Genomic DNA, 11,995 nt, shown 5'->3' with positions numbered 1-11,995 from the left:
TGTTTGGAGATTCAGATTAAGCCTGACTGTACATGGAAGACATATCATTCCTTACCAACTGGCATCACCAATTTAATGAGAGTTTCCAGAATTGACTGCAAAATAGTTTTGAATGGATTTCCATTTGATTTTAGGCTGAGATCCCTGGGTCCAAATATTAAAAAATATATATAAATGCAAGAGTAGTGGGTAGGGTATGCAACATGCTAAGCCACAGGTTGTAATATAAGCAACCACTGGATGTGTTTATTTAACAGACTAAACCATAAATCACCATTTATAAACTACACTAGATTCATGCAACATGCTAAATCACAATCCATAGATGGGCTGAATGTGGATTGAGGAAATATAGCCTAACACAAGAATTATTAGGACCAGTCCCATCCTGGTGTTCTTAAAGGTAAATGCACACTTATCTGAATAAAGATAAGCTTGCAAACAAAGCAACATAAAACAGGGCATTGATTATTAATATTATAAATATCTGAAGAAATTAACTAAGAAAGACTTAGTTGAGAGAGTAGAAATAGCAAGAACTGGGAGAATTATAACCATACAATGTAAGTTCTTGATTTTAAGTGAAATTAAAGCTGAATGAATTTTAAAAAGTATATTGGACTTTCAAAAAGCAGACTTTTAACAAACTTACAGCAATGAAGGTAGGATTTCATGGCAGAAGAAAAGTAGTCCAAGATGGGTGGAGTTCTAAACAAGATATTAAAAGCATAGTTGCAGACAATTGTAGTTAGGGAAAAGATATAAGCCAATAGCAGAATTCAATATATTACACAAAAGACTTAGCGAAGATCTGTTAACAAAGAGGGAAAGGTCACCCAGAAAGAGTACATGTAGCTAGTTAGGAACCAAAAAGATGGTATCAGAAGAGTTAAATCTCAGAATACAGAAATTGCTGAAGGATGTTAATAATAATAAAAAAATTTCATATATGTTCAAAACAAAAGGTAAAGAATCAGTATACCAGCTGCTCTATGAAGATAGAAAAATGCTAAGAGGTAAGAAAGAAAAGGAAGACTTACTTAAGGAAGACTTACCTTGGATCAGTGTTTTCCAGCAAGAAATTGTTCCACCAAGAGGATAAAGGAATAGGTTTGAATAAGATTGACAGAAGCATTGTCAAGGAATAGCTTAAATCTCCATGGTCGGATGATTGCATCCTAGGGTAGTGAAGAAATTAGCTAATGATTTGGCTGAACCTTTTTATACTGTATGAGATATCCTGAAGAACTGACAAGACAACAGATGACTGAAGGGGAACAAATATTATTCTGACCTTCAAAAAGGGGGACGGGGGATCTAGAGAATAGATACCAGTCAATCAACATCTGGGAAACTTCTGAAGCAAATCATAAAAAATTAATTGGTAAGCACCTTAAAAAGGATGCAGTAATCAAAAGAAGTCAGCACTGGTTTGTAAGGAAGATGTTTAAGGTTTTTGATCAGATAACCTCCCTAATAGTTGGAGTGCTGTAGACATACCTTGATTTCAGCAGAGCATTTGACAGAATATCATATGACATTCTCAATAGCAATCTAATTTAGAATGGGATGAATTAGCAGTCTGAGTTTGTGTTTCTCAATAGTTCTCCTCAAACAGAACTGAGGTATCAGGTGGGATGTCACCAGATTCTCTGCTGGGCCTGTACTCTTTCATATTTTTACTAATAACTTGGGGAGGTGGAGGGAACATCTACTGACTCTTAAATTTACACAAAATTGAATGGCATAGCTAATAACCCAGAAGACAAAAATAAAGTTCAAAATGCTCTTGGGTAGGTTAAATAAATGGCCTGAAAGTAACAGACTGAAATTTTAACAAAGTTCTTCACATAGGAAACAAAAATCAAACCCATAGGTTTGGAATACTTAGCTTGTCAACAGTACTTGTGAAAATGATTTTTAATAATAGATTATCACAAACTAAATATGAGATAGTACTGCTGCAAAATAAGCCAGTGCGGTTCCAGACTATATCAACAGAAATAAAACTTCCAAATCACAGGAAGTATTAGTACTACTTTGTTCTGCTTTGGTCAGACCTCACCTTAAGTATTTGTCCTGTTCTGGACACCACATTTTGAGAAGAGAAACTGCAACAGTTCAAAAAAAGAGAAATGGTCAGGAAATTAGAGACTAAGTCCTGTGAAGAGAAGTTGAAGGAGCTTATATTCAGTGTGCCTGTAGACATTTTTCTTGGTGCCTGCCAGCCTCTGTACCCCATATAACTTTAATTTTAGGTTATTTCAACTTAAATAAAAATAAATGGGAAGCTGGCATACCGCAGAGCAGTCTGTATCATTATCTTTATTTGTAACAATGCCTCTGGCCAATATTAGACAACTTAGAAAAATTGTGCTGTCTGTGGAATTATGCCCACATGTCTAGAAAAAAATAAGGTAAACTGAGGTGGCAGCTAACATGCTGTGAGGCTGGAGGTGTGGTGGGGAGTTAACTCATCAGTTTGCCTTTTGGCAAATGTGAATTTTGCAACTAGTCATGCCCTTTGTAACAGCTGTTACATGCAAAGGCAAGCATAGCAGCCATTTTGTGAAAGTTCCTGCAAGATGCTCTCAGAATTACATACGTGTCCAAAATAGTTGCTTGCTCCAGATCTAGTCTCCAAAGCCCAAACCTTTATTAAAACAAGCCTTCCTCTGAGCTTGCTACTAGGTGGAATCAGGTGATCTTCTCAGGCAATATAATCTAAGAAGGTTGTAGCATAGAGAAAATCTGTATTTTCCTAAAAATTGGTCACTACCTCCATGTATTGTGGAAGCATCCTATTGTCAGTTGACAAAGTATTCAGTTAGTCTGTTCAGTTGATGTAGAAGGAATGGTAGAGGCTATTATTTTGTTCTTTACTTCCAAACAGCAACATTTCTTTGGTTGGCCCTTCATCCTGCTTTTCACTTTCCTGGCACATAGTCTCTATCACTAGATAGGACAACCAGTTTCAGTCCTCTGTCAACCTGTTCACAGATGACATTCAAAATCTTTAATGGAATACATATCTTGGTATAAACAACTGTTTTTCTATGAGCCCCTCTACCCAGATAAAAGAGAGGATTTACTTAAGGTAACATAGACACAGCAATTCTATCCTTGTCCTTCCAATTTGTCCTGGCATAGGAAAGTTATAATGATGTTATGCCAGCAGATCAAAAATATTACATTAGCATTCCCATGGTATAAGAGCTACATCACTGTAACTATGTTAGGATTGTGTGGCAGGAGAGAAGTGTAATCTCTTCATTAGGGAGCTGTTCCCATCTTACTTTTTTTTTTTTTCTCCTTTTTCACCTAAACTTTTTGTTGCTAGTTGAAATTTGAAAATATTGCTGCTTTCTTGGGAATGTCATTTAAAGAGTTTTCTGGCTGGTTTTTAAAGATGCATGTAAAATTTTGATTGTACTGCTCATTCACAATTTCTTGTTTTATTTCTTATTCAGTGAGCTTCCATACAGATGAATGTTGCTTCCTTTTTAATTGCAGCCCATGCCTCTTGCAGGATGCATGGTCCTGTCATTGGTGCCATACAAAGGTATAATGACTTATGAACATCATTTGTGACATTGATGAACTTAATTGTGACTTGTATTTTTCATCAGTGCCATGTTATCTCTCATTTTGCTAACATTGCTAAGGAACCACTGGAATCCCAGTAAGCTTATAAGCACGTTGGGACCAACATATTAGGAACTTTCCTAGCTGCCCCATAAATATTCCAATAAAAGAGGAAATAATTTGTTTTTTAAAAAAGGGCAGCAACAGTTTTCCCATATGGAGATTCCACTCTTAAGAGACCTCTTTATGGCTAAAATTACCCTAATCTGCAGATGCTTTAAAGAAGCAAAAACCTTTACATATTTGTGTATTTATTTATATTTAAACCTCTTAAATTAGAAGGATGTTTTTAATGCTAGAATTATATTTGTTATTTGGGGGATTTTCTTTTACTGAGTCATTAAATGCCATCTTTATTATATCTACCTTTAAAAAAAAATAAAGTTCTAAAACAGTTTTAAAATAAAACACGTTTTTGTATTTTATCTTTTGTAAAGATACATGTTTTATTGTTCTCTATCAGTGACTAAGCTATATTAAAATCTAACTCGGGAATGATGTAGTTCTCTAGCTGCTGCTACACTAAAACTCCCAGCATTCATTCATTCATTCATTCATTCATTCATTCATTCATTCATTCATTCATTCAACTGGGTTTATATGGCTCTTCAATTGTTGCTGATTGTAAGTGGCTTACCTACCCTAGATCTATAAATAAAGTTTAAAAACCCCAAACCCTACATTACTACAAAATTGTGTTTTCTGTTACTGACCAAGAACTGATAAAGCTCCATTAAACAAATGTCCTATTGCAAAAGGGAACAATCTGTCCCCAGAGCTTGTTGAAATAGCTAGATTTTTATGGCTTTCTAGCACTATTGGGGCCATACAGAACTTAAGGGAACTTAAGCTCTTCCACAGAAGGGAGGCAGGAGATGAAAAGGCCTGCTTCTGTGTTCTTTTGCCGATAAATACCCTAAGAGAAGGGATCTATCTTCCAGTCCCAAAGATACCCAAGTCCTGAGCCTTAACCTATTGGCAATTGAAATTCAACATCTGGAAGGCTACAGGTTGACCATCTTTGAAATTTTATACAGTAATGAAGGAGGCATTCTGCTCTGGTGTTTTCCAGATGTGAACTGCAGACTCCATCATTTCTCCAGGCTCTCACCCCTGCCACCTCATAAGGGAGACACCCAAAGCAACTTTTCCTGAGTTGAATATACAGGGTGAATGGATTCTTCTTGGAGAATATGACTCCCAAAGAACAAGGAAGCTAAGCCATGTAAGGGTTTTACATCATCAATTTAAATTGAATTTGGAAACCTACTGCCAGCCAGTGCAGCACCCACAAAATAGGTTTTACACTCATGTAATGGTTTTGTGTGTGTGTGTGTGTGTGTGTGTGTGTGTGTGTGTGTGCATGCATGCATGCCTTCACGTCAGTGTTGACTTCTGGGAACTACCTCGACAAGTCCCTGCAGTTGTTTTGGCAAGATTTCAGAAGTGGTTTGCTATTGCCTGCTTCCTAGGGCTGAGAGAGAATGATTGGCCCAAGGTCACTCAGCTGGCTTCATGTCTAAGGTGGGACTAGAATGCACAGTCTCCTGGTTTCTAGCCTGGTGCCTTAACCATTACACCAAACTAGCTCTCTTAATGGTTTGACCTGCCAACAAATAGGCAGCTACATTCTGGACCAGCTACAGTTTCCAAGAAGTCTTCAAAAGCAACCCCAAGTAGAGTCCATAATTGTAGCAATCTAACCTCAAGATGATGAGGGCATGAATCACAATTGCTAGGGCTTTCCACTCAGAAAAATATCACAACTGATATACCAGCTGCTGGTGGGAAAAGGTTCCTCTATCGCAGTCTCCACTTGCACATCAAGCAGGAATCCTGACTCCAGGAGAATCCCAAATTGTAGATCTGCTCCTCCAGAGGGAGTGCAATCCTACATGGATTCCCAACATTGGAACTACAAGGAAGTCAGACCATTTCCACAATGAAATTACCTCCATCTTGTTGAGATTCTGTTTTAGTTGGTTTTGTCCCATCTAATTCCTCAGAGTTTCCAAATACAGAGTAAAGACCTGCATAGCATCTTCGGCTTAGTCCTGAGATGTAGTCAAGCATATTCAGAGGACACCAAATTGGAAAATCTAGAATAAACATAGAATACCATAATATTTAAAGGAGCACTCCTACTTTCCCACAGGAAATGCTGTTTTCAGGCCAGATGTTTTAGTAACTACACTCCCTGTGTTCTATTGCAGCTGGAGTCCACTTTCCTAATAGCTTCTTGCTATTATACCCTCCTGCTTTGTCTTGTAGCCCCACTTGTCATGCAAGCAACTTTGGTGTTTAAACAAGCCAGAGACTAATCGTGTGTCTAGTGAAAAAAAAATCAAAGTAAATGATGTCATGTATACAAAATATTTAAGGAAGGCTTGAAGCCAGGGGCATGATATCTCAGGAAATAAGTGAAATATATGTGAAGAGCTGGTTACTGTATGTTGGGGGGTTTCCTGCCTATTGGCAAAACTGTATCATTATAAATATGGAACAATAGATGTTTTGTTCCTTGAACTCCTAAACTAGATGCCTGCAGAACTTCCTTTAAGCAGCAGGATGAATGACACCAAGGACTTTTTTACATGTTCACTCTTGATTTTTGTTTTGAGCCTCCATGCTTTTCATTCTGGTCGATCTCCTTTGTTCCCTGGAGAGTTAATACTGAAGTAGAATATTTCAGCTTCAGGAAAGAGGATGTGGTTTTTGTCCTGCCTTACTTGAGAAGCATTCTCATCTTTCAGACATATCTCTCCAACTAGCCATGGGGGCAGGGGTGGTGGTTTTCAGTATTAATCTAGAATAAGCTCTTAGTCTCCTGCAGAGTATAGTTTATTCATTATTAGTCACTGCCTTGCAGTGAGGTGCTAAGGTCTTTCCAGCATGCAAAATGCTGTCTAAGATTGCTGCGAGACAGAATAACTAGTTGGCTATTTAAAGCACAATTAATTTCTATAGCACCCTCCTATTTTGAGGCATTTCAGAAACATCTGGCAGTTGGCATTGGTCATTGCAACAGTTGAAGTTGCAAAACAAATTGTTTTATACTCCCATCCATAAACCTCAGATGCTATTTCAGATGAGTACAGCATTCCAATATGGAAATATCACTGACTCCTCCCCACCATACACTTTTCCCCCTACATCCGCATCATTCCCACCAACCTAAGGTGAATGTTTCTGGGAAATCTGAATTTAAACTGATTTAAATTAGAACATTGTTGTGTTTTAAAATCCACTTTTTCAGAATGGGTTTATGATCCTTATAACCATTTTTGTTGTTTTAAATTCGAGATGATGAAACTGGAATTGGAATGAAAAATAACCCTGCTGAGCTGACCTTGCCGATTGCTAAGAATCTAGATTAAAAAATAACAATGTTATATAAACATTTAAAGACATTCCTCAGCTTATGTGCATCATGTTGCTAACAAGGAATCTCATTACTGCTAAAGAACAACATAAGCTCTGTCCCTTATCAGGGCCTCATCATACAAAGTGGTCTGTAGGTTTTGCAATAAGTGTGTGTGTATGCAGCCAGTTGCAATGTTATTGCCGGATGTGACAAAATCTCCTTGAAAAAAAGCAGCTGAGGGCTGATGTGTATAATTATTATCCCAGTGACAATCAAACATATTTTTACTATGATCACTCAATACTCATTAGCAGGGGGAGGCAGGGGGAAATAAGACTGGCCCAAAAGATTTGAGACAATGCTCTGTGACTCTGGACACACAGAAACAACAGAGCATGTGCTTCTCTAGTACCTGTACTACAGAGACCTTCGTACTAGCCTTATCTCACCATTACTGCATAAATACCCAGGGCGCACAGGACAATTCTACACCTCCCTGCTGCTTTCAGATGCCAACCCTCCTACAACATGTTGTCAGATTCTGCACAACAGTGATTAAAATTCATCAGATGATGACCAGTGCCATAAACTAGTCTAAATGAGCATCTAATTCACCATATTAGGGTGCTCTGTAATTTGATAGATATAGTCTTCCACATATTGTTATGCTCCCTTACACCCATCTTTACACCTACCCCTTTTTAAAAAATTCTTATAGACTTTTATATATACATATGTTTTAATATCTTCTAGCTTTTCATAAATTTTTAGACACTGATGTATTTTTTATGCTTTTTAATTGACTGTACCCCACCCTCCTTATACTGGTCTATGACTGTAATAAAGATTTTATTTTATTTTATTTTATTTTATTTTATTTTATCTGAGGCAAAGGACAATATGTTTCTCCCCTCATCGCCGTACAGAAGATACCATACATCTGCATTCAGTGTCCATTTTAAAGTACTGCTTTTCCTCTTCTCCTGAGACAAATCTTGTGGTACAAATGTTCTATGATGCTCATTGACAATGTTTCCATGAAGTGGTCAACAGCTGGGATCCCACTGACCACTTTTGGTTAACTCTTAGCAACCACATAGATTTTCTCCATGACAATCTGTTCCTAACCTGGTCCTTCAGGTCTTCCAATGGGGCATGCATCGCCTCTAGAACTGTAAATGAGTCAATCTACCACTTTGCCTGCTCCAAAATCATTTTGCAGACTTTGTGAGATAATTCTGGGTGTTGCTGGTGGTGGCCACTTATTGCCATGACCTTACAGCAGTATTGACTCTGATATTTGTGAACAAGAGTTGACAAAAGTTTTGCCACTTTCCCATTCTAGCTCCAAGTTAGTTAAAGGCCTAGTCCAGGGGCATGGGGTAAGGTAGAATGGAATGATGCTGCTTGCAACCTTTTCACCAATGGTCCATGGTACAGGAGATACAATGCCAAGATTAAGAAATTGAAATCTAATTGTAGATCAGATTCAATGTGGAATAAAGCATCAGTAATAACACACTGAGAAAAAAAATCCTGTGAAACCACCAGCTTGTAAAGCCAGTTTATGTCTAGCAATAATTAACCAAAATTTGGACAAGGCTCACAAGCTCTCTAAACAGATTGACAAGAAGACTTTTTCCAAGACAAAACTAGAACATCCTCTGTATACATCTCAGTTCTCCAAGAGTGAAATCTTACATAGCCAGATAATACCATCCATGAATAAGAAGGTTGAACTAGCAACTGACAAAGTGCTAAGCTATGCAGAAGTAATAAACAGTCTGGGGGGCGGGGGGGGGAAACAGCTAAGTGGATGGAAAATGCCTAAATTGTGGATGTGCAATGTTCCCCCCCCCCCCCCCCAAAATCAAGGATTGCTTTCTCACAGAGATAAACTCCTTGGGAGAGGGCAGCATACTAGGTGGCTTTGAGTCAACAAACAAGTAAGATCAAAAGCCACTCTTTTCTTTCATTCCCAAGCAGCAGGCTTCATAGAAGAATTAGTTCTCTTCAGAAGTCTGGGCCATCAGAGGGCTTTTGAAATTAGGCAGAAAGTGACATATGGCCCTAAAAGCACAGATTGCCCACCCTGTCTTGAGTAGTGCAATGAATACTGAGGATGCTAAAACCATAACATGCTGGTTGGAGAAAAGTAGGAAAAGAAAATGAGGAGAAATAAAGTATTCTGGGAGACAGAATGCCAAGACATTAACCAGAGGTATTTTAGACTGAAACCTTTGTTGCAAATCTCACATGAAGTATGGATTCACTTGCCTAACACTGAACTATACAATCCCAGGCATAGCTAGTTCAAGATCTGACCTTTTTAAACACCAAGGATAAATGCAAGACAGGAATGTTTTATGTCAACTATTTTTAGAAACAACTTGCTGTTTCAAAGCCACTGGTGCATTAGAACATAAATTCTGGCTCCGAAGCAGAACCATGGTGTACAACTTTGTAACAGAGCTATACTGCAATTTTTCTTGGGATCAGAATAGAGCAATACAAGAGGGTCTTGCAACTAGATGTTGCGGTGTTTCAACAGCTCCAGGAGTATTCCTGTTCCAGGCAGTTTTGAGTAGGAATGTATAGGGCTTTTCAGGCCTTTCAGTGGGCAGTTCAGTTTCAGAAATGGAAAAGGGGTAAAGGACATCTTTTCCCTCCATCTTCTTATGGAAGACTTTCCTCAATATGTTTTATATAGCATCCAAAGGCTGTGTCCCCTGCCCCCACTTAAAAAGAGTAGAAATGAGAAGGAGGAGAAAGTGAGCTGGGACACAGAATGGAAGGGCAACTGTTTTTCTTCCCTGTGATTCCTCTGCATTATACATGGGTGAATAAGGTTGGTATTATGGCCTACACAGAGTCACAGTTGGGGACCTTCTCAAACTGAGGAAATGTTTTGGTGGGAAGCCATCCTCACTGTGCAGGCTTCTGGGTGTGGTACCCACCGTCCCCTCAGATCCCTTTTTGACTGCCCAGCAGCAATGTAAGGGAACCTTCCCAGTAAAATGTTCAGTTAGCTGACGAAAAATATCTGCTTGTAGTTTTCATCCATACTTATTTTCTTTTTTGAACCATTCTGAAACAAAAAGGGAGATATGCTGTGCAAGTTCAGTACCTTTACCCAGATAATAAAACGTCCTGCGCTGCTCTAGAACAAATTATTGCTGCTTCAGTGGGAAAACTGATTTGCCTCCAACAGCTTAAAAGACACGTTGCAATCTGGCCCCAGCCAAGTTATTTGGTGTAGGTTTTAAAAAGTTCCAGATTTAGATCCTGCCATTTGGCCTACTATCACTCAATAAGTATTCATGAAATGTACACCAGGTGTGCTGGCTAATGGCCATAGTAAATTGAAATGGAAAATTATGCCAGATTTTATGGATATGAAACATACATGTGCTTATGGTGTGACAAATGACTTTTCAAGGCCTGGCCCTTCTTGAGATCTTGGGAGCATATTCACTTTACTCGCCATCTCTTATCTGCAATCAGCCTCTGGATCAATATCCACAAGTCACATATTCATCCTTTGAAGTCCCTACATTTTATTGGCTTCCTTCTCAGGCCAGACAGCATGGCTGTCTTACAGCATTGGAACCATTTGCCAGCCTAGATTGGGATCTTGTCAGTTAACCTACAATTATAGCATACCAAGGTTGCTGGGTTTCATGGTATCCTGTACAGTATTGCCAGATGGAGGATACAACTATTACAGCCATGGTTCCTGGTAATCATCCTCCACGGAGGAATTCCTGAACCTCCTGCCCAATTATTCTGCTCTTAGTCCAGGAGTTACTCTGAGGGATGGACTGTAGTAACCTTGCCAGGAGCTTCAGAGTTTGCACTCGCTGCCCCTCAAGAATTGTTGATCAGCTGGAATGCCTATCCCAGCAGCATCACTGTTCACTGGAATTCCAGAGTGCAGCAGTTTTCAAATCCTAGATGTCTTGAAAACTTTGTGTGTGTTCAGACACAGGGCATGTCATAAGCATACTCCAAAACTTCTCTCTGATTTCTCAGGGGTCCTGTTTGGGTGCTAGTCCTGTTGGCGCCCACCATCAGAGTTCAGGGTGAGCAGAAGTGACAGTATGGTGTTTATGCTAGAATATACACAAGGAAGTATTGCAATGAAGAAGCAAAAACAATCCAAGTTGAGAAACTGTTTTGTAAGACCTTCTACAGAAAATATACTGCAGTAAAACCGAGTATCAAATCTATTTTTTTCTGTGTGAAGACCAAAGAATATGAATGTGTTCTTTGTTTTAACAGTAGTAATGAGCTTGGGACCATAGCAATTCCTCTTTGCACAAGTGAAAATTCTTTTTAAAATTCACAATTCAAAAAGCATTCAAAAGTTGAGAGTTTCTGAAAGGGCATTTAAAAAGTTGCTAATGTTTGGAAATATGAGGAGGTTATGCAAGTTGGCCTTCTCCTTCTCTGAAAACTCAGGCACCCCAACTTCATCTGCAAAGAATAAGCAATGGTGGCTGCCACAAATAGTGCACACATTAAGTTTTGTCAGTAAATCTCCGACTTGTCCTGATAATGTACAATACCACCCAAGCCCCAGAGTCTTGGAAGGAAATGATAAAAGAGCCAATTTATGCAGGCTTTTAAATACACAATGCAAAGTCATAGTGCCTACAGCTGTTTTTTCCTGTTCTGTGTTTATGGTATGGCATGAAAGTTAACCACGGTAGAAACATAGCAGACCCGTTCTTCCTCCCAGCCTTTTCCTGCACATTGCTGACAATACCTCTCTTTGCTACAAGCAGGAAATGTGCCTGATCCAACTTTGCACTGAGCAAGCGTGGAATGTACAATTCAGCCAAGGAATCTAAGTTTCTATCCCTCATTATTTCAGGGAATAGATTTCATCATGTGCCAAAAACTCTGCAGTCAAAGAGGGAAATGAACATAATTCAGGGAGGAACTTTTTGTGTCTTGCACATTTCTTTACCCCCCTTCAAGGTA

This window comes from Python bivittatus, unplaced genomic scaffold (genome assembly GCF_059951505.1).
Source record: "Python bivittatus isolate LINGU-HERP-01145 unplaced genomic scaffold, Pbiv_v1 ctg000330_np1212, whole genome shotgun sequence".
NCBI classification, from domain to species: domain Eukaryota; kingdom Metazoa; phylum Chordata; class Lepidosauria; order Squamata; family Pythonidae; genus Python; species Python bivittatus.
This window is presented reverse-complemented; position numbering follows the sequence as displayed.